At 46.0% G+C, this 21,916-nt stretch overlaps 1 protein-coding gene across 1 annotated transcript in view; it reads left to right on the top strand.

Annotated features, from left to right (window-relative positions):
- Positions 1-3,331: 3,331 nt before the first annotated feature.
- WIPF1 (WAS/WASL interacting protein family member 1) overlaps positions 3,332-21,916 on the top strand; it is a 122,875-nt gene continuing 104,290 nt past the window's right edge. The window contains exon 1 of the mRNA XM_043487685.1: positions 3,332-3,535. The gene's annotated coding sequence lies outside the window, so the exon portion shown is untranslated. The remainder of the gene's footprint in view (positions 3,536-21,916) is intronic.

The raw sequence follows: 21,916 nt of genomic DNA, 5'->3' as shown, positions 1-21,916 counted from the left end.
AGGCCTGGAGTGCTGCAGTCCATGGGGTCGCAAAGAGTCGGACACGACTGAGTGACTGAACTGAACTGAGCGACTGAACTGAACTCAACTGTTCAGTCCAGTTATATTGTTATATATATTTATATAACAATAAATTGTTATATATATTTAACTTTTGTAACTTTTAAAACCTACTGCAGAAACTTGAGTTCATCATTCACTTGGGTTCATGATACATTATCATTTTTCAAAATACTCTTGGGATATTTTAGTGAGTGCCCACTTCACCTTTTAAAGAGTTGTCTTCCAGATCAATCATAAAGCATTTTTTAAAAGTAATTATCAATTTGCCACAACAAAGCAAACAAATTCAGCCTTCTCTGCCCTCTTGCAACATTCTCCACTTGAGTAGAGTGTGGAATACATTCCAGCATGGCCACACTTGGACAGGGACTCCCTGAGAATGCTGACACTGTGGAGGAAAAGGCCCACACTGAGTCCTGGGGTCGCTATACTTCCTGCTTATGGTATTAAGGGTCCACTTCTCCTGGTCCTCCAGCTGCGCAGCTGCATCTCACTGAAGTTAGGCACCTGGATTCTTGTGATGCGAGGAGGACATTTGGAAAACCCTGTGACTTTGGAAGACCCTAAGGTCTTTTCAGTGGGCTTCCCAGGTTGCGTACATACGAACTAAGTCATGTCAGTCATATCCGACTGTGTGTGACCCCATGGACTGTAGCCCGCCAGGCTCCTCTGTCCATGGGATTCTCCAGGCAAGAATACTGCAGTGGGTGGCCATTTCCTTCTCCAGGGGATTTTCCAGATCCAGGGACCAAACCCAAATCTGTCTCCTGCTTTGGCACTTTCTTTACCACTACCGCCACCTGGGAAGCCCTAGCAGTAAAGAACCTGCATACCAGTGCAGAAGATGCCAGAGACACCGGTTCCATCCCTGGGTTGGGAAGATCCCCTAGAGGAGGGCATGGCAACCCACTCCAGTATTCTTGCGTGGAGAAGCCCATGGACAGAAGAGCCTGGTGAGCTACAGTCCATAGGGTTGCAAAGAGTCAGACATAACTGAAGTGACTGATCACACACACAAGGTCTTTGAAGGTACCTGTCCTGACACTGGACCAAGAAGCAAAGCTTCATCATCCACCAGAGTCATCAGAACAAATGCCTTTCATGTCATTAAGTCCATTCCCCCCATGAGTAAAACCTACAGCCCACATGCTCTCCTTGAGACACTTACTCAGAAGCTGTGAGTTTCAGGCCTTTTACCTTCCTCTCTGGCCTGGATGGAAGCTCTTGTAGGGGCACCAGAAACCAGCAGTTGGATCAAACTCCTCTGGACTTGCGCCTCTCACCACCCCTCCTTGGAAAACCTCGTGCCTTTGCAAATTCCTCATCTGTATGCTGCTAAGTCACTTCAGTCATGTCCAACTCTGTGTGACCCCATAGACAGCAGCCCACCAGGCTCCCCTGTCCCTGGGATTCTCCAGGCAAGAATACTGGAGTGGGTTGCCATTTCCATCTCCAATGCATGAAAGTGAAAAATGAAAGTGAAGTTGCTCAGTCGTGTCCGACTCTTAGTGACCCCATGGACTGCAGCCTACCAGGCTCCTCCGTCCATGGGATTTTCCAAGCAAGAGTACTGGAGTGGGGTGCCATTGCCTTCTCTGCCTCATCTGTATAACAGTGACAAATATCTACTTAGCCAATTTGCCTTGAGAATTAAATGAGATAATAGATGTATTGCTAAAAGGACCTAGGTTAATGCTTGTTATTCTTTCATCCCATGGTAATGAATACTAGGAATGTTCCAGGTGCTGGGAATACTGCAGTGAACCATCTGCCTTTACGTTTGTCGTTGTTTAGTTGTTTAGTTAGTAAGTTGCGTCCGACTCTTTTGTGACCCCTTGGACTGTAGCCCGCCAGGCTCCTCTGTCCATGGGATTTTCCCGGCAAGAATACTGCAGTGGGTTGCCATTCCCTTCTCTAGAGGATCTTCCCAACCCAGGGATTGAACCCGTGACTCCTACATTACAGGCGAATTCTTTACCATTAAACCACCAGGGAAGCCCATTTGACTGAGGCAAAAATTGAGACTTAGAGAGCTGATGGGAGGCAGCTCCTCGGCTTAATTTCCATGATTGTGATTAAGTGCTACTGATTTTTTTTCTAGTCTGGAATAATATACTGATAAATGAAATCAATTGTATTCATTTTATATAAAACATAACATATGCATATCATCATAGAAATGGTTGAAAAGGAAAAGCTTCCAAATTCCTTCCAAAAGGAATGATGAAGTATACAGTGAAGCTTTAAAAAATGGGTACACTTAGGGACAAAATTTGTCATTGAGAAGTTTCCCATATTACTAATCTCTTTGTCAGAAGGATTACTATATCTGTTAACAGCATGTCAAGGTACAAGTGTGTACATGGGAACTGGCATAGGAGCAGACAGCTTAAAGTGAAGGATGGACCCAGCACCTTCTTAGTCTAGGACATCAATTCTGAAGTGCATATATTCCCAGCTTCTCTGCTTTCATTTAAGGGGATACACACCCTTGATATCTTAGCACTATGATTAAATGGTTATTGTATCAATGATAACTTGTTCTTTTCAAATGCACACGTTCTAACATGCGTCGTCTTAGTGAGTGTTAACTTTTCTTTGGAGCCTGGAGGTGGCGGCTTTAGGGCCGGCCAGTAACAGCTCAAGCAAGAGAGAAGAGCCTCAGCTTTCTCCAAATGTTTGCAGTTGATGCTACCGTGTTTGAAGATGTGGGTGGCTGACAAATCAATCTCCACTAGGAGCAAAACTACTCAACCCCAGCTGATTCTTGGTGGGGACAAAGGGCATTTTCCACGAGAAGAGCAGCACAGCTTCCCCATGCAGTGGTCAGGGAGACAGATGCAGACGGACCTTGGGCCTCCGTGGGTGCCACTTCATATTAAAATTCATTTTTAAGATGAATTTGAATTTAAGCTGTCTGGAAGCACGGACAAAGCTCTCCAAAGCTCTCTTTGGAGAGCAGAGAAGGCGAGGAAAAAGGCTTCCGCTTGGGGCTGGAGAGGGGGCACCCCGACAGCGGGAAGCTGGAGAACTAGCAGTCCATGGGGGAAAGGGCCCTCGGCTGGACACCCCTTCCAGTTCCCGCTGCTCTGCAAGCACAAGGGAGGTGGACGGAGCAACGCACGAGCCCCAGCCTCCTAATCGCTCCACTCCTGCCGTGCACCTCGGGGCTCGCCAGTCTGTGGGACGCAGAGCCTCAGCCCCAGGGAGCGCGGGCGCGGCGCACACAGAGGCGGGCGAAGGGCCGGCGGCGGCCTCGCGGCGCGTCCACATGTGGCGGGGCCGCGGGGCGGGGTGGGGGGAGCCGAGGGGGAGGGTTTACATCCAGCGAAGTTCCCGGATGGTCTCAGCCTCCCGGCGCTGAGCGCTTTTCCTGCCCGGCCGGCTCAGCCCTACGGACCGGGGAGAAGTTTCACAGAAAAAAATGCCCGGCGCGCCGCGGGGCCCTGGAGCCGCACGGAGCCGCCGCTCGGTAAGGGACGCGCCGCCGCCGCCGCCGAGGGTGCGATCGGGCTCCGGGGACTCCGGGCAGCGCCCCTGGAGACCCTCGCAGCCGCCGGGGACTCCGGGGAAGGGTTGGACTGGACGGCCGGGCTGGGCTGCGCGGCTCGGCGCCGGGTGGGCGCGGGCGGGGGCCGGGGGAACGTCGGGGCTGCGTCCGCTGCGGGCGGGGGCGCGGGCGCGCGGTCTCCGGAGGGGCGCGACTCGGGCCCTGCGGATCGCGTGTCCTCCGGGTGCCGGCGGGTGGGGGAAGAAGGGGCCGCGGACCGGTGGACTCGGGACGCGGGCGTTTTCAGGGCTGGACGCGCTGCTGGGCTCTGTCGAGCCTGGGGCCGCCCAGGGGTCTCGCCCCCCGCTCGCGCCGTAGGTACCCGCTGCAGGGGCTTCGCGTGGATGCGCTGGGGCGCGACTCCCCCCACTGCTTCCCAGCCCCAGCGCAGGCGAATGGGGGCTTTCGGGCATCTCCGGGGCCAGTTCCTGCTCTGGAGCCGCCTCTCCTTCTTCGCTAGGGAATTGTGCCCATTCCGAAACTCAGCTTCCCCAACTCTCCTCCCGCCGGGTGCCCCAGACTGCTGCTCGCGCCCCGGGCGCGCGTTCGATGTGTGCGGCGACCTTAGAGGACTTCCAATCCGTGTCAGCGCTTTTCTCCCGGGGCCTCTCCCGAACTTTCCGGACAGCTTCGCTACAGTCTCACTCTATTTTTTCTTTTTAAAAAAAGAACAGTTAAAGTTGCAAGAGTAAGTAAAAGAAACCAGCTGACCCAGTCTGGGTGACCCAAATCTTCAGTTCGTGGTTAGACTTTGAACTTTTTGAGATTGACAAAGGGTGTGTCTGTGAGGAACCGAGCCTGGCTAGATCCTGTGGTCTTGCTGAATTCCGGGGTAATACAGATTCCTTCCTGGGCTCCTGACTTGATCTCAGGCCTCTGGGATGCCTCTCAGGTTGTCAGCAGTAACTGGATGGACTTGGTCCCTCTTTCTGAAAATTGTGTCTCACTGTCGTCTGCCGGATGGTCTCTGGACCGCTGGCCGTGGCTCGTCGCAGACTTAAGGCGGTGCAGCCACGGAGCCCTGGACAGGGTCCCGCCCGTGGTGGGTTTTCTTTTGCCAGTTTCCCAACGCAGTTCCAAAACAATACTGTAGCTTCGTTTTGAGTCATTGGCATATTTTTCCCTTTCAAAAATGCTTTTTTCTGTAACGGATAAAATAACTGCAAAGAATTTTCATTAGGCCATCAATGTGTGTGTGCTCAATCGTGGCCGTCCCTTTGCAGCCCCATGGACTGTAGCTGGCCAGGCTCCTCTGTCCATGGAATTTTCCGGACAAGAATTCTTGAGTGGGTTGCCATTCCCTTCTCCAGGAGATCTGCCGGGCCTAGGGATTGAACCTACCTCTCCTGCATTGGCAGGCAGATTCTTTGATTTACCACTAGCGTCACCTGGGAAGCCCTAACCCTTCTTTAGGGTGCTTATAACTCGGCCTTCCACTTTTGCTGTGTATCTTTACCTGCCCAATATCCCCTGGTTGAGTCTCTCAGGGACTAAATCCTCAGCCACTTGTTGAGTGGAATTGTGCAGACTAGCCTCTGCAGATGTTATTAAAATCATCTTCTTTCTTGGGACCTACCCAACCTTTGCCATAGCTTTGGTTCCCTGAGCAGCACCTAAACTCTTAGGTTTGTGTGATGTAGAACAGAAAGATTTGTAAGTAAGTTAGATCAGATTCTGATACATTTAGAGACAATGGGGTTACTTCCGGGGTGGAGATTCATGCCTTCTTTCACTTGTTTGTTCATTTCACCAATTAAGTGTCTACTGTGTGTGCAACTGCCTTCTGGTTGCTTAGGCATATCGTGGGCTTTCCTGGTGCCTCAGATGGTAAGGAATCCACCTGCAATGAGGGAGACATGGGTTAGATCCCTGGGTTGGGAAGATCTCCTGGAGAAGGGAATGGCTACCCACTCCAGTATTCTGGCCTGGAGAATTCCATGGACAGAGGAGCCTGGCAGGCTACAGTCCATGGGATCACGAAAGAGTCAGACAAGACTGAGCGACTTTCACTTTCACTTTAGGCATATCATGCATGTTAGGTGTGCCTTGAGCCTCACTTATCTCATCCAAGAATTGGGGTTGATAATCTTTGCTCTTCCTCCATCTCTTGGTGTGAGGATCAAGTGGAATAATGACAATGATATGTGAAACAGCAAAAAGCAGCACAACATAGGGCAGTGACGAGAAGGTGAGGTGCCTTTACCTTTTAAACTTACTATCTTGTACTATCTCAGTGGCCCAGGCCAGGGATGAGCCTGCTTTTGTGGGAAGTATTTCTTATTTGGTCTGTGTCACTGCCTTAAATATTCTAGGATGGTCCTCACTATGGTTGTAATTCTAGGAACATATAGGGTTTTTGCATTGCACATCAGAAGAACAGAATTAAACCTTAGTGCCTTTTTGTTGTTGTTGCTGTAACCCCTTCACTTTTAAGCATCTATTGTTTGGAATCCTGTCTCCCAGAGCCGTCATCTTCCTGAAGCCCACCCTCCCATGAGGTCTACCAGATTCCTCATGATTTTCATACAGAGGTTTCTCTACTACCGTGCCCCGGCAATCCACAATTACACTACAGTGCTGGAAGGTTTCATGGGCCTGTAAATAAGCAGGACCCACATATGTGAATCAAGTCACAGTTGAAAACAAGCAAGATGCTCATTTGGCATTGAGGGTTCCTTTTGGGGATCACTGTTGTGCCCTGTGTCAGGGGGAGAAGAAGAGACCTGACTCCGAAGGAGGTGGAATTTGGCCCTGAATGCTTACCTTCTGGTGGAGATGAGATACGGTTTTGAACAGCAGGAATGCAGGGCAGAATATGGTAAATAAGATGAAAAAAGGTACAGATCAAATACGGGGAATGTAGAGGAGAATGAAATTACTTCCAGCTGGAGGGAATCAGTCTCCCCTCATTTGTCCATCTAACAAGTATTTAAAGGGTCTGCCGTGTGCCAGGCCTGGGGAGATTCATGGACATGTGTACACTGTGTTCCATCTTCCTTGCTCCAGTCAAGGAAACGTGCTGCTGTCTCCTCCCTGGAAGAAATAAACACTTTCTTACCCACTTCATTGCCCAGCTCAACATCTATCGATTGTTCCTTACTGTGTAGAGATTGCAATTGGGTTAAAATGATTAACTCTGTCTCTTGTACACTTTGGAATAATAAAAACTCTGAGGCTCACCAATTCCCCAGAATACCTTCAATTAGTTGAGTAATGCTATGCCACCTAGCCACACTTTAACCATGATTGAAGTATGCTGTCCTTAGTCAAGGGTGTGACTTCTAGAGTCTTGATTCTATAAGGCTAGGGTGAGGCCCAGGAATCTATTTTTGAAAGCCCCCCAGTGGTACTGATGTCATACCACCTGCAAAGTTCCGTAAAGGTAAAAGCATGGGCCGGGAGGTCAGGCAGAGCTTTGTCTTTTACATGTCCTGCACCTTCTGCATCTTTATCTTTAGTATCAGAGTAACCATCTCTGCCTTTGGGGTTGTGCTGAGGCCGGATGATGTCGTGGATGTGCATCACTTGGCAGATTATCCAGGACAGTGCTGCTGCTAGGTATGTGTGGGTCTTCATTATTATCAGTGTTAGCTTGTGCAAAACACTGGGTTGGTATTCTCCTTTCCATATGGAAATACAAAAAGAGCCTAAACATAGGAACTGCTTTTTATATAAATTTCTGTGTAATAATCCCTCAGCCATCTGTAGTCACCTGAGCATTTCACAGTGATCACCTCATGGATTCTCTTCATAGCCGAGGAGGAGGGATGTTACAGGGGAGAATGTCAGTATGGGTGGAAGGAGGGCTGCCAGCGTGTGGTATCTGCTTAGCCACTCGAGCTGGTCACTGAGATGACCAGGGCAGCTAAAGGTGGGGGACCACAGTGGGGAGGGAGGAGAGTGCTACCTCCTGTCACTCTGGCACCGGGAAGTACCAGTGTAACATTTTGCGGTGGTCGGTCACACAGTGGTCATTGTCCATGCGGGATGACCAGGGGGTCTGCCTGCTCCCGGCCGAGCTGCCTTGGTCACAGGTCCAGCACCCACGTCCACAGGGTGGGGTAGTACTGCTCCCGTGTTCTCTGATGGCCAAGCCTGCTCAACATCGCAGGCTTCAGATCAGGCATCCATACTTGGGGAGAAGTCAAAAATAATTGACCTTGCTAATAATCAGTAAAAGAACATAGCTAAAGTAAGTAAATAGGCGACATAATCATCTACAATTTTCATTAGTTCAGAAGTTTCAGAAACATGGTTCGTATTGTAAAACCATGTTGCTGTGATGTTGTATAAGTAGTCATCCCTCGGTATCTGAGGATTGGTCAGGACCTCCTGTGGAGACCAAAGTCTGAGATTTGGAGGGCTGACTAACATTTTAGCATTGCCTACTAGCCACCAGGCTTCCCTAGTGGCTCAGATGGTAAAGAATCTGCCTGCAATGCCGGAGACCTGGCTTCAATCCCTGGGTTGGGAAGATCCCCTGGAGGAGGCATGGCTACCCACTCCAGTATTCTTGCCTGGAGAATCCTATGGACTGAGGAGCCTGGTGGGCTACAGTCACAAAGAGTCGGACACGACCGAGTGACTAAGCATACACTAGTGATATATTTTTTTACTCTTCTATTAAGCCAGCTTTCCAGTGTTGCTCAGTTCTTTCTTTCTAATTTCCTTTTATTACTTAGTTGTATTAAAGTGAATCAGATTTTCAAAGTTTTCTATATCTAGCCCAAATTTTATAAAGTCTTCCTTCCTCCTTCCTTCCTTCCTTCTTCCCTACCCCCTTTCCTTTCCTTTCCTTTCTTTCTTTAACATTATCATTTACTATGTGTTTGTTTTAATTTAATCATTTAGTAGTCACACAACCCTGTTAGGTAGATTCTATACATATATGTGGAGCCTGAGACCAAGAGAAGTTAGGTAACTTGCCCAAGGTCACATAGCTAGTGACAGAACTAGTATTCAAGCCTGGGGCAGTCTTGATTCCACACTCCGCACTTTTAACTCTTCTGCCATATTATACACTACCTATCACGTTGTGGTTGTGGGCTCCAGCCAAAGATGCTTTTCCATCCCCATCAGTATGCCTCTGCATTCTATCGACACTACTCTTCTTTTCATGTGTATGTTGAGTCCTATAGATTCTTCAAATAGTCCACAAGTACTTGTTGAGAAGAAAGACTGCAGACTTTGTTAATACTCAGTAAAAGAAGAATTCCCTGGAGAAGGAAATGGCAACCCACTCCAGTATTCTTGCCTGGAGAATCCCATGGATTGAGGAGCCTGGTGGGCTACAGTCCATGGGGTCACAAGAGTCAAACACGACTTAGCGACTAAACCAACCAAAAGAAGAATTAGCTAAAATAAACAGGAGACACAATCACCGACAAATTTTAGTGGTTTCGATGAACATGGTTCACATTGTAAAAACATGCTGAAATGCTTAAGAAAAACTGAAATGCTCTCCTAGAGTTCGTTTCTTCCTCTTAGTAAATTCTAAGGACTGTCTGTTTGGACCTCACCTGTGTTTCAGAATCCACTTTATTCCGTTTTGGAATCATTTGCATGTGCTTTTTTTTTTTTCTTTTTCCTTGTTAGATTGGAAACTCTCTGGAGGCAATAAATTAAAAAAACTTTAAAAAAAGTGGCTCAGAAATAGAAGGTTCTCAATTAATATTTGTTGAATGGCAATTTATTTGTGCCACTCTGGTTGTGAGATTTGAAGTGAGTTAATTTTTTTATGAAGGCAAAGTAGATCTTGATGTTGGTTTCTGAAGATGCTGGTGAACAAGTTTCATTTCATTCTAAGAGTGATTTCATCCTTCACCATACTTTTTATCACATACATAGTTACCTTTAAATGCTGTTTATCTGTATATCTTCCAAGTTGAACAATAACAATGATCCTAATAATAAAGAAATGAGATTGTGATCTGGTGGGGAACATGGGAATTATTATTGTAGAACTTAAGAAGTAGCATTTCCTGATCTAATACCTGTATGTGGTTCACTTCCACATTAGTGAGATTTTGGACTCTCCTACCCACCGATTTTTCCATCTTTTTCTTTTCTTTTTTTCTTTTACATCACTTGAGATGTTAAACTTGAGAAAGGAGTATAAGCAGAATTGAAGGACACTACCCGCTCCCCAGACTGCCACAGATTCTTTTGTATTTGGAAGATAAATAGTTCTCTTAGGTAAGAGCTGTGTGCAGGAGGAAGGAAATTGTGAATAAAATGGAAAATTGAGGTCCAAATAGTTTCCTGAGCCAGGGGAGTCCATTACAGTTGAAAATAAAAGTTAGTTTTATATAATTTCTATTTTTCTTACGGCAGCACACATCTGTATATGTTTTACGTCTATGTATGTTGCTGTGTTGTTCGGTCACTCAGCGTGTCCGACTCTTTGCGACCCCGTGGACTGCAGCACGCCAGGCTTCCCTGTCCTTCACCATCTCCTGGAGCTTGCTCAAACTCATGTCCACTGAGTCAGTGATGCCTTCCAACTATCTCATCCTCTGTCATCCCCTTCTCCTCCCGCCTTCAGTCTTTCCCAGCATCAGGGTCTTTTCTAATGAGTCGGCCCATCACATCAGGTGGCCAAAGTATTAAAGTTTCAGCTTCAACGTCAGTCCTTCTAATGAATATTCAGGATTGAATATCTATGCACGTTGACATTATTTAAATTTAATTTTCTCTCCTAGACAGTACTTGATTACCTTAAATATTGTATAGGTAATGTGTGCACCTTGCCTCACTGTCACAGCTAAACACAGTTTGATTACATTCCTCCTGTTCTCCCTTCTCCACTTCCCTTATTTGAGACTGTGTTTTATGGATATTTGCATTTTGATTGCCTGATTTTTTTAGTATTTCTTGGACATATTGCTACTATGCTGTTAGTAGCTGCATGGCATTCTACTGTTGGGTGAATATATATGTCTGTTCACTGACCATATTCCCACCTGTTAGCTCTTGCTAATGATGCCCAGACAACTAGTTCATTGAGTCAAGTTAAAGAACCAGCCAATTCAGTGACAGCATCAGTATAATTATGAAACAGACCAAATGAACAGTTAGTTGAATTTCTTGCTCTTCAACTACTTGTGTGTCACCCAGCCCATTTCTGAAACTTCCCAAGCATTTTTCTATAGACATAAGCAGGAGATAAGATCTCTTGACTGAAGATTTAGGCCTGGGAAGGACCAAGAAAGAAATCTGGCTACATCTTAGAATGATGTCATTTTAAAGTGTTGACTATGTTAACAAATAATATTTCAGGAAACTGGGAAACTTTTTTCCCCCTTAGGCATAGGGGAATAGATTTTGAAAGCAGAGAACCTTTAGACTTTGGAGAATATCTTGAGAAAACATGCACCCTAGCTATTTTTTTTCAAAAAATGTAAACAGTGAGATCAGTGTCTTAACCACAATAGCCTTGTGTTATGGGGATGGATATTTAAAGAGTGGAGGCAGTCAGATCAGCCCAAGATAAAAGGGGAAAGAAATGGGCTCTTCTTGAAGAGGCTTATGTAATGTAAGCAGAACATATATGTCCTGTGGGAGGGACTTTCAGGAAAGACTAGGGTGATGGATAGGGAGAAAAGGGTGGGGGCAGGAAGGATAAAAGAAGACAAAACCAGTTACCTTTCCCAAGTCCCAGACGGCAGGCTGAGGGACGCTAAGTTGAGTTTCCAGATGGTACTGAAATTTCTAATTCAAAAATTGAGGAACTAGAAAAAGGCAAAAGAGTTGAGGTCTTTTTAAAGAAAATCTTTCAAAAGTAGTAATTTACTTTAAAAGTGCCTTTTCTTATCTATTAAAGCCAGAATTAGATTGCCATGCATAGTTTCAGACAGGGGTCCCCCACCTCTACTTTCCCTTTAGCTCAGCTGGTAAAGAATCTGCCTGTAATGCGGTAGACCTGGGTTTGATGCCTGGGTTGGGAAGATCCTCTGGAGAAGGGATAGGCTACCCACTCCAGTATTCTGGCCTAGAGAATTCCATGGACTGTATAGTCCATGGGGTCCCAAAGAGTTGGACACGACTGAGCGACTTTCACTTTCACTTTCACTTTTCCCCCAACCTCTGGAGTCGAATGCCTGATGATCTGAGGTGTAGCTGATGTAATAATGATAGAAAGTGCACAAAAAATGTGAAGCACTGAGTCATCCCAAAATCATCTCCTACCCCCTGGTCTGTGGAAAAATTTTCTTCCACAAAACTGGTCTCTGGTGCCAGAAAGGTTAGGGATTGATGGTAAGATATAACTCAAAGTATCAGTTTAGATAGTCTCAGATTTTGTGAGTAAAATTCTACATTGTTCTTTTCCCTGGAGTTTTAGCACTGTTTTTTAAAAAAGTGCCTCACATGTTATTTGAGACAAAATAAAAAGAACATTGTTAAAATTGGGAATTACTTTATTTTGTGTGATACTTTACAAAGCTGTTGGAGCTAGAACCTTATTAATTAAATATTGTAAACTTTCCCCCTTAATCTTCTCCCTTTGATGAGGAACTGGGAGAACAAAAAGAAAAAACAGTTCTCAAGTTGGTTAAAGGACTATGCAGGAGTTATTATGGTGTTAATTTCACTGTAACATTCCTTTCTGTACAGGATTATTGTGTACATCATGTCTACTGTGATGAAACATGTCCCTTTTGTTAACCACCAAGCCAGGGGCTCAGTCTTTATAATTCAGTCTTTGCTTCCTTGTTTTTGCTGAAAATGTGTTTCTTATCACTTAAAAAAATAGATTATAGTTTTTACCTTGTTGAGATTATTAAAGTATTATGTATTTGACATAAATAAGATAAATGAGAAAGCAGTAGACAAAGAAAAAGTTTATAAGTTTTCTCCTATGTCTCTCAAATCTAACCACTCGAGGTAATTGATACTATCAATTTGGGATATGCCCTTCTTTTTCTCTTTGCTTATAAAACTATATACAAATATATATGTAAATATATCTTTCTATTAAGAATAGAAACATTATACACATTAGGCTACATGATTTTTTAATTGTGGTATAATTGACATATAACATTGTGTAAGTTTGAGGTATTCAACGTATTGATTTGATTCACTCATGTATTGTAATATATTACCACCATAAGTTGGCTAATACCTCCATCATGTCATGAAATTATCATCTTTTTTAGTGTTGAAATCATTTAAGATCTAGTCTCTTAGCAACTTTCAAGTATTTAAAGAAATGTTAACTATAATCACAGTCCTGTTCATTAGATCCCTGGAATTTACTCATCTTCCCACTGCAACTTTATAACCTTTAACCAACATGTCACAATTCTCTTCCTCCCTCCTCCCAGCAGCCCTGGTAACCATCATTCCACTTTCTGTTTCTACAAGTTCAGCTTTTTTCAGCTTCCACATATAACATGTAAGTGAGATGATACAGTATCTGTCTTTTTTGGAGTTGTTTCACTTAGCATAATGCCTTCAGGATTCATCCATGTTTTCACAAATGGAAGGATTTCCTTCTCTCTCTTGGCTGAATAATATTCCAGTTATGTGTGTGTGAGACAGAGATTGTCTGTATCCATTCATCCACTGATGGACACTTAAGTTGTTTCCTTATATTGGCTATTATATATAATTTTACTATAAACATGGAGGTGCGGATATCTTTTTGATATCCACAAGAGTTTTTCACATAACAGAACATTATAGACATTCCTTCCAAATTAAAAATTCATTTATATTATGGCTGATTAATATTCCATAATTTAACCATTCAAATTGTTTCAAGTTTTGTGCTACTGCAATTCTTCCCTGTACATCCGTGTGTTCCGAACAGAAGCTTTGATTTCTGTCAGAGCCCCTAAAGTGGTATTACTTGCTAAAAGCTGTAGTAATTCAGTCTTACTAAAACTATTTGAAAGTATCTGCTTCCCCACATCCTTGCCAATGTAATTCATTTTAGAAGTATAAACTTTATAATCTCTTTTTCCTGTTTTGTTTCACATTATTTCTTTCGGGAGCACTTGTCACTTTTTAAAAAAATTCCATTCATTTGAATTATTCATGCCCTGTCTTTTCCTTAAGTTTCTAAGGTACATATGGTTTGTCTTCTAGACCTGAAGAAGAGAAGCTTCAGCCTAAACTCACTGAGCTTAATTGTTCTGTATTGAAATGAAACAAAACACTTGAAATCTGCATATAACAAAGTAAATATAGATCTTTTGATTCCAGTTTTCTATTTTTGAAATATATTATGTAAGAAATTGTCTCAGGAAATATAAATGTTTTAACAGGAAAAATGGAAACTTATAAAATGCAAAGATGGGAAATTTTAAAGGAGTTTTAAGCTTGCACAACTAACTGGGTTTCCCTCTTGACTCTTAAAGTCTGAAAACAAGCATTCTTTGAGAGCATTAGTTATAAGTTATGCTGAATTACATCAAGAGGAAAAAGTGAATCACTGCAGATAGGAATTTAGACCTGGAGTGTGAGTGAAAGCCCCTGCTCTTATGCTCCTGCTTATTTTTCTGGGAGGTGAGGCTCGATTCCACTGCTCCTGTCCTTGTAGTTGCTGAGTTCATTATAAAATTATTTGTATATAACTCCAGCAGTACATTGACTAATCAGAAACAGCTGTACAACTGGATTCGTTTATATGAACAGAATAGCTAAATCAATCCGCAAAATTTCTTGTATTCGATGAGGTCGGGCCAACATTGTGTAGCCCAGAATAATAACAGTGCTTTGTAACTAACCTGACACAGATGGCAAAAAGATTGTGTCTGGGCAGCAGACGTTGGAACTGAAAATTAAGAAACCTTGTGAGCCCTTGATGTCTGCCATAATAAATTGTTGCTGTCTTTTTGATGTGAGTGTTTTAAAGGCTAGGAAACTTCATGAAGGGATGTCCTGTTTAGGAAAGAACACATCAGAGTTGGACCCTCTGAGAGCTGTGTGTCCTGAATGAGGTGGGATTGTCCAGATCTGTGTCCCCGGAGAGATAAGTTTGTACTTCCTGCCAGACTGTCAGGGCCGAAATAAGCCAAGGGCCTCCTGCTGGGAAATGACCACAGGCCAGATGGGCTCACTGGCAATGTCTACCTGGAGGGAGCCTTACTGCCTTAGGGAGAAACACATGGTCCCCAGTGAGGCTGAGGCTGAAGTCCTGGCATCACATAGCCAGAGGAATTCCTCAGAATGTGTGTCCTTTTGCAGAGCCCAAAGGTCCGCGGGAGCTGAGTGAGCTCAAAGAATGCAACCTCGTCCATATGCTTCTCACAGTTAAGTCTAAGGCGGACTTCAGTGCAGGCAGGCGTGAGGTCTGATGAGAACGGAAAGATCTCTAGACCCTGAGTCTGCAGGGCTGGCCTGGTCCTACAGGACTCTGAACTCTCCACCTCTCAAAAACACAGGTCTTTCTTAAGGCCAGAAATCCGCTGGCCCCCAACTGGCCAGAGTCCTAAGGCCGGACTGGGTTCTGGGTACCTGCTTGGCCTTGGTAGGGAAATGTATTAAGTTTTAGCCAAAGTGACAGTGAGGGAAGGTGGTGCCCAGCGGGAACTGGGCACTGATCACAGTTTGGGGATTTGCAAACACTCACCTTCCCGGGGCTCCCATATGCTGTTGCCTGAGGGCATGGGTCCCCACTGCCCTACCTTCACTTTCACTGTGCCCCTGTTCTTGGATGTCCCTCAGTCCTCAGAGATAGACTTTTGAATGCCAAGTTGCTTCCATGTTAAGACCTGATATCAACTAGCTTATTTACTTAATTGCTTTTGCACTGAATTCTCTGCTAAAGGTAGAGTAGTGAAGTGAAAAAAGCTATAGGAGTCATAGAATAGGCGTTTACCGCTTGTTTTATAACCCCAGCTTTGTTGCCCAGTCATCGTGTGACCTTGACAGCAATAAAGCCCTGTGCAAAGAGCAAAAGGAATTTGTAAGAATGAGGAGAAAGGTGAGGCTAGGATGTCTGCAATGCCTCTGATGGGATACACCTGACATCTCCAGATACGGTGCTTCTAAACAGTGCAGTTGTTAACAGTTTAACTCATCAGTTGGAAATTCCATTTAAGTCTGAAATGTTACTTTGCCTGTTTTTGACTAAGCATTTGATAAATAAGGGAGAGAAATAGATGTCATATTTCTCATTAGCTAAAACAGGGTGGCTGTATTATGTGTCACTCATAGGGTTCTTCATTTATACTTGAATTTTATTTTATTCTTAGAAAAAGACCATTAGATTATCTTGTAATGTTATTTTTAGGAGTGGGAAATGAGCCAGATAAGTCCAGGTATGTCTGGCAGATCTTGTTTTTCTTAAATCCAGTGAAAACCACACTAGCTCACATGAGCCTACACTCATCCATTATACGCACCCTTATCCTGTGTTAGTGCACGCATGGTCCCAACCCTGAAACCACGTGTCCTCATCATCTGCCACCCACAGCTGCATGTACACACACACACACGTCTTTGGCTTACCCCTTTTAAAGAACACTTCAGATAGAACCAGGAAGTATCGATTCTAAACGTTCCTGGGAAAACACACGTATTCCTGAGTTTTGCATACATCAGCCTTTGCAGCTTCTCAGAAGGCAGAGGCTATTGCTCAGCCATGTACCCTTTGTATATTCTCAGACCAAGCATCGTATGCAGGCGAATGTAAGTGTGTGCTTCGGGTGTGCCCTTCGATGGTGGGGATTCCCAGAGGGTGGAGAAAAATGCCCGTGTGGGGCTTTGCCTTGGGAGTTCTGCAGCGGCCATTGATTGGCGGTTGTGACCACTGCTGGTTGAGTCTTTTGTTTGTGTTTCTTACTCCTGGTCTGAGGAGCAACACATTGCTGTTTTGGCTCAGAGGCAGATCGTCTTGGATGGCACCCAAGAAACTGCACATTGCTCTTGCTTCCTGATATTGGTGCTGACATTCCAGGGCCTTCAGTTGTGCATGGAAAGATCCTGGCGACACACTGGTAAATGGGGCCCCTGTGAACTTTTTGCTCTACAGAGAGGTTAGACAAACTTATCTACTTGGGAGGGCTTCCCTGGTGGCTCAGTGGTAAAAAATCCACTGGCAATGCAGGAGCCTCGGGAGACACGAGTTCGATCCCTGGATCAGAAAGATCTCCTGGAGAAGGAAATAGCAACCCACTCCAGTATTCTTGCCCGGAGAATCCCATGGACAGAGGAGCTTGGCGGGCTATAGTCCTTAGGGTCACAAAGAGTTGGACATGACTGAAGTGACTTAGCATGCACCCATGAGCACATACACGTCTACCTGGGAAGTCAAACCTTAGTACTGGTGCCCGAGGGAGCCCAGCCACCATTTGCAGATAAGGTTGTGACGAGGAGAAGAAACTTTCTGAGTTCCAACCCAGATGCCCAAGGGAAGATGGAGGCCTAGTAAAACTTCCCCTCTGTCCCCTTCAGCTCTAGCCCTAGCAATACCGAGGAAGACAGGAAATGGGAGGAAGTTCTGGTGGTGGAGAGAGTGCAGAGGTCAGCAGTGGCCGTAGGAAGAGGATCTGGTGGTTCTGAGCTAAAGGGAGAAGAGGCCCAGCAGTGGGAGTGAAGGGACATGGATCCTAAGCTTGGATCCTCTTCAGGGTGAGAAGCTTCCCGACCTAAGATGGTTGCTGGGTGGGGGCCCTGGCAGTGCAGGGAAACATGGGGAGCTGGAGAAGGCTGTGGCTGCCCTTAGAAAGAAGCCATTAGGAAGCAGAAACTAGAGGCTGCCTACCTTCTCTTGTTCACTCACAGAAGTCAGGAATGAATTATTCTGCTTCTGATTTCTAGTAATGATGTTCAGACAAGCAGTAATAATAACAGCTTCTAATAACATAGATATTGCTTAGTATGTACCAGGTAATGTTCTTAGTGCTCTGAATTAGCTCACTGAGTCCACATAGCCACCCTGTGAGGCAGGCACTATTATCTTCATTTTACAGATGAGGAATTTGAGGTTAGCCAGCTTGCCCAAGTTCACATGGCTAACGTGGCAAGAGGCAAGAGTCCATCCAGTCCATTTGGCTTCAGAGCCTGTGCTGAGCCATGATACCCACTTGCCTCTTCAGTAAAGGAGATTTGGTAGTAAAGGACTTAGGTGGCCCCAGTTTTCTTCATGCAGATGGTTGACCACTGATACAGTGTTCTGGGGAAGTAACCTGGACTTCCTGTTTCTCTGCATACTTCTGGGTTAGTGTCACCAATGTGTTGCAAAAAGGACAGCCAGGACAAATAAAGACCAACTGCTGAGCTATCAGCAGAAAGGTCTGCTCTTTGCATGGTGTTCGGTGTCGCACCTTTACTTTACTCTGAATCACCCAACTTAACACTTGACACCCATCACAGCCATACATTCTCAGTGACGCCTAAGAATTCAGCAGTCTCTAGTGAGCAGAAAATCTTCCCAGAGTGTCACAAATGCTGCCTGGTATCAGTGACTCGTGACACGATGGTCTTAAGAATAAATGAATGACGTTCAGCTCATGGGGAAAGAGTATAGTATTCAACTGTAAAATGCAGCATCTCATAAAATCCCAGAGTGTTAGACATGGGAAGCCAAGTGAAGACAAAGACCATTTTGCCTAACTTTCCATTAGAATGAGAACCCCAGAGAAGTTACTTTCTCAAGGCCAGTGGCTAGCTGGTAAGAGAGTTGAGACAAGAACCCAGGCCTGCAACCAAGTTCCAGTCCAGTTCTTTCTCCCCTGCCTGAGATTGGATACAGTATTCTGTAAGTGATATTCTTGGTATATTACAGATGAGACATGGAATGGCCTATTTCTTTGTGAGGTCTGGCCAAGGTTAGCATCGCCTTGCAGATGGAAGGGATGCAGCTGGACGCCTCCTTCAGGTACAGTGCGCAGTAAACCCAGGTGAGGAGAAGGCCAGGCAGGCTCCCAGGCGCAGCTGCTCCTGGGGACTTTGCAGTGCCGGGCCTTTGCTTTCTAGGCGGTCCCCAGCACCCTCTGCTCAAGGCAGTCGTTTGGAGGTAAAGGAGTCACACTGACTCAGTTTATAGCAGAGTTCTGTGAGGGGCATGAGGGAGAAGAGGAAATGGTCCCTTTTCTGTCCATAATGAAGAATGTTTTTCAAAGCCCTGCTGCTCTCAGACAGCCAGGCCTTAGCCAAGCTCTGGTTGTATTGGCCTTGGAGCCTGAGAGGCCTGCTACTGCAGGGCGCCGACTCCACTGGTGGGATGGAGAACTTCAGCCCTTCCTGGAAGAGGCTCCAGCAGCCTGCGGAGGCCCACCTGGGGAGCCCTGTGTATTACCAGCAGCTGGGCAGCCCTGCCCCTGTCTGCAGCCATAACCACAGGGCTCAACAGACATTTCTGTGGACAGGGACAACTCCAGGTCACCTTTGTACTGCAGAGCAGTGACCTGGGGGTCTCCACAGGCAGGAATGCAGAGGGGGAGGTAAGATAAAGGCAGAAACCCAAGCCTGGAAGGGCATCCAGAGCTCCCTTCCCCACCTCTGGGCTACAGTCCTTCAAAGTAAGCCCAGGCTGGGCTGGAAGGTGAAATTCCTGTGTGTGTGTTAGTCATGTCTGACTCTTTGAGACCCCATGGACTGTAGCCCGCCAGGCTTCTCTGTCCATGGGATTCTCCAGGCAAGAATACTGGAGTGGGTTGCTATTTCCTCCTCCGGGGGATCTTCCTGACCCAGGGATCGAACCCATGTCTCCTACATCGCCAGGTGGATTCTTTACCACTGAGCCACCAGGTGGTGGTTTCAATCCTGGTCAGTGTGCGCACACCTTCAGCAAAAGCGTCTGGGGAAAATTGAGGGGTGTTCTCCACAGCCCCTGCAGAGACCTGTTGCAGCAGTTCTCCGAGGTCCCTTCCTCGTGGAGGCCCAGGGGCAGGCTGCTTTGTTCCCTCCCCTCCCTTCAGGCCCTGCAGCGCTGTCGGCTCTGGCGTGTGTCTCTGCTGGCCGGTTATCTGGCCATCTTTTCCAGTCCAGGGAAGGACAGAATAGAAGAGTTCTTCTCCAGAGAGAGGAGGTAAAACAGAACCCACCAAAGCGCAGTCTGATGTGGGAAGGCGCACTGCTCAGAGCCCCACCGGGCATTTCCAACCTCAAATCCAGAGGTCAGAGGGCAGTAGCATCTCTGTGTTTTACTGATGTGACCCGGAACCCTTTGTAGAGTTAAGCAAGAAGCCAGAGGCAGAGCTGGAATTAGAATGAAGAAGGTTCTGCTGCCCAGACCCGGGGACTCCGTGCCTTGTGCGTGGTTAGGATGACGGCTTTGGTGGCGTGTGCTGTGCTTGCAGCCGCCGCCTCCTGTCCCGTCTCCCGAGCATGTGCAGGCTGCTGCCTCCTTGATCCTCACCCCTCCTTACACCTGGATGGTGTGCAGAGTAGGAACGTGGCTTCCGGGCCCCCTCTGTGTGGTCCCAGGTATGGAGGGGACTGCTGTGGGCTAGCCCCCACGGGTATAAGCAGGCCCACCTTCTCCTGAAATTTACCATCCCAGCTCCAGCGTGAACTCATGAACTCTCATGAAACCAGCAGTGGCCTGCTTGCCAGGAGGAACTGGAGGGCAGGGTGTGCTGTAATGGACCCGGTTACGTAAGTCAGTCCAGTGAGTTCCTCCTTTTCGCCCCATGAGGCACCTCAGAAGGACCCAAGGCACGGGAGCTGCATGAAAAAACTCAGTCTTGGTGCAGAGCCCACAGGCAGGAACCTCGCACTGTGTAGGTTCTGGGGTCTGGGAGTTTGAGACTACACGTGATTTAGAGTTCAAAAAACAACAACAAGAAGCATGCTTAGAGTGCCCTGATCCTTGAATGTCAGATGTGAAGGGAAGACTGCATCTGGCAGTATTGGAAAAGGAATCTCTGTGAACAGTGAGTACTCCATATAAAGAAGCATTATTTAAACTAGCGTTTTGAAACCTCTTTTGACCATAACCCACAGTAAGAAATGCGTTCTTCTTTGATATCTAGTATAGATAGATAGATAGATGGATGATAGAAACGGAAGTTTCATAAAACAATTCCCATCTTTACCAAATGCAATACATTATTATTATTTTTTTTTTAAGAAAAAGGAGCAACAGCTGGTTGCCAATTGAGTTAATATCTATTTGACTGCCAGAAAATAGGCAGCAACTTACAGTTTGAGAAATAACTGATTTAAACAAAAATGTGTCAGGCATGTAGAAACCAATTGTCACTGCTGCTCTGGTCAGATCTCTGCAGAAGGTGATGCAGTAACACAGGCTTTGTGGTCCTCAAAGAGGTTTTCCTTGCTCTTCCAATCCCTGGATGTTAGTGAGGTGGTGGTGGAGATGGAGAACCCAGGGAGGGAGGAGGGGCGATGGTTGATGGAAGAAGAGGAAGCTGAATTTTATTTCTGGTTGTACAGAGGACAAGTGCCCGTGATGCCTTGTCCTGGCACAGATAAGACAAGACCTGTTCATCATGCAAGGGTGCTCACAGTTGAATAAGTGTGCACTCATCACGCTCCAACAGATTTACAGTGAAATGGAAGTATAAACTGGATGCTCCATGGTAGCCAAAGCCCCTTCATTCTGAGTTCCCTAAAAGCAGGAGCCGTGTTTCAGGCAAGAGTATGTTCAGTGTTACATCTCTAGTTTTGTGTCTCACATAGAATACATATTCAGTAAGTGTTTGATATAAAGACCATCAGTTCAGTTCAGTAGTTCAGTCGTGTTTGACTCTTTGCGACCCCATGGACAGCAGCATGCCAGGCTTCCCTGTCCATCACCAACTCCCTCCCTGAGCTTGCTCAAACTCATGTCCATTGAGTCAGTGATGCCATGCAACCATCTCATCCTCACTGGAGTGGGTTGCCATTCCCTTCTCTAGGGGATTTTCCTGACCCAAGGATAGAACCCGGGTCTCCTGCATTGCAGGCAGATTCTTTACCATCTGAGTCACCAGGGAAACCCAATAAAGACCATGTTAGCTAATTAATATTTTCAATTAAACTAGTCATAATTCTAATTATCTTTGATAGTATAAAGAAAACAGTTTTGTAGGGCACTTTAACACACTTGAACATCACAAGGGATAGGACAGTTAAGAAAGTCCCCCAAAAGTTGGAATTAAAGAGCAGAACTGCTGAACCCCACCTGGGCTTCGGGTTCTCCACATGGCAAGCCTTTAAGACGCTGTGGTTTGTCTGCCTGACTTGTACATCTGAGTGTCTCGTAGGTGGACCTTGGGATCAGTTACTTTGGCTCTCAGCCTGGAGGTGAGATGTCTCAGTGGTGAGGGGTGACTGGCCCTGGCGGAGCAGGGACCACAGGCAGAGTGCATTCTGACTTCCCACCCCTGAGCATCTGAAACTGCTGAG

The sequence above is a fragment of the Cervus canadensis genome, chromosome 15, assembly GCF_019320065.1.
Source record: "Cervus canadensis isolate Bull #8, Minnesota chromosome 15, ASM1932006v1, whole genome shotgun sequence".
NCBI lineage: Eukaryota > Metazoa > Chordata > Mammalia > Artiodactyla > Cervidae > Cervus > Cervus canadensis.
This window is presented reverse-complemented; position numbering and strand designations above follow the sequence as displayed.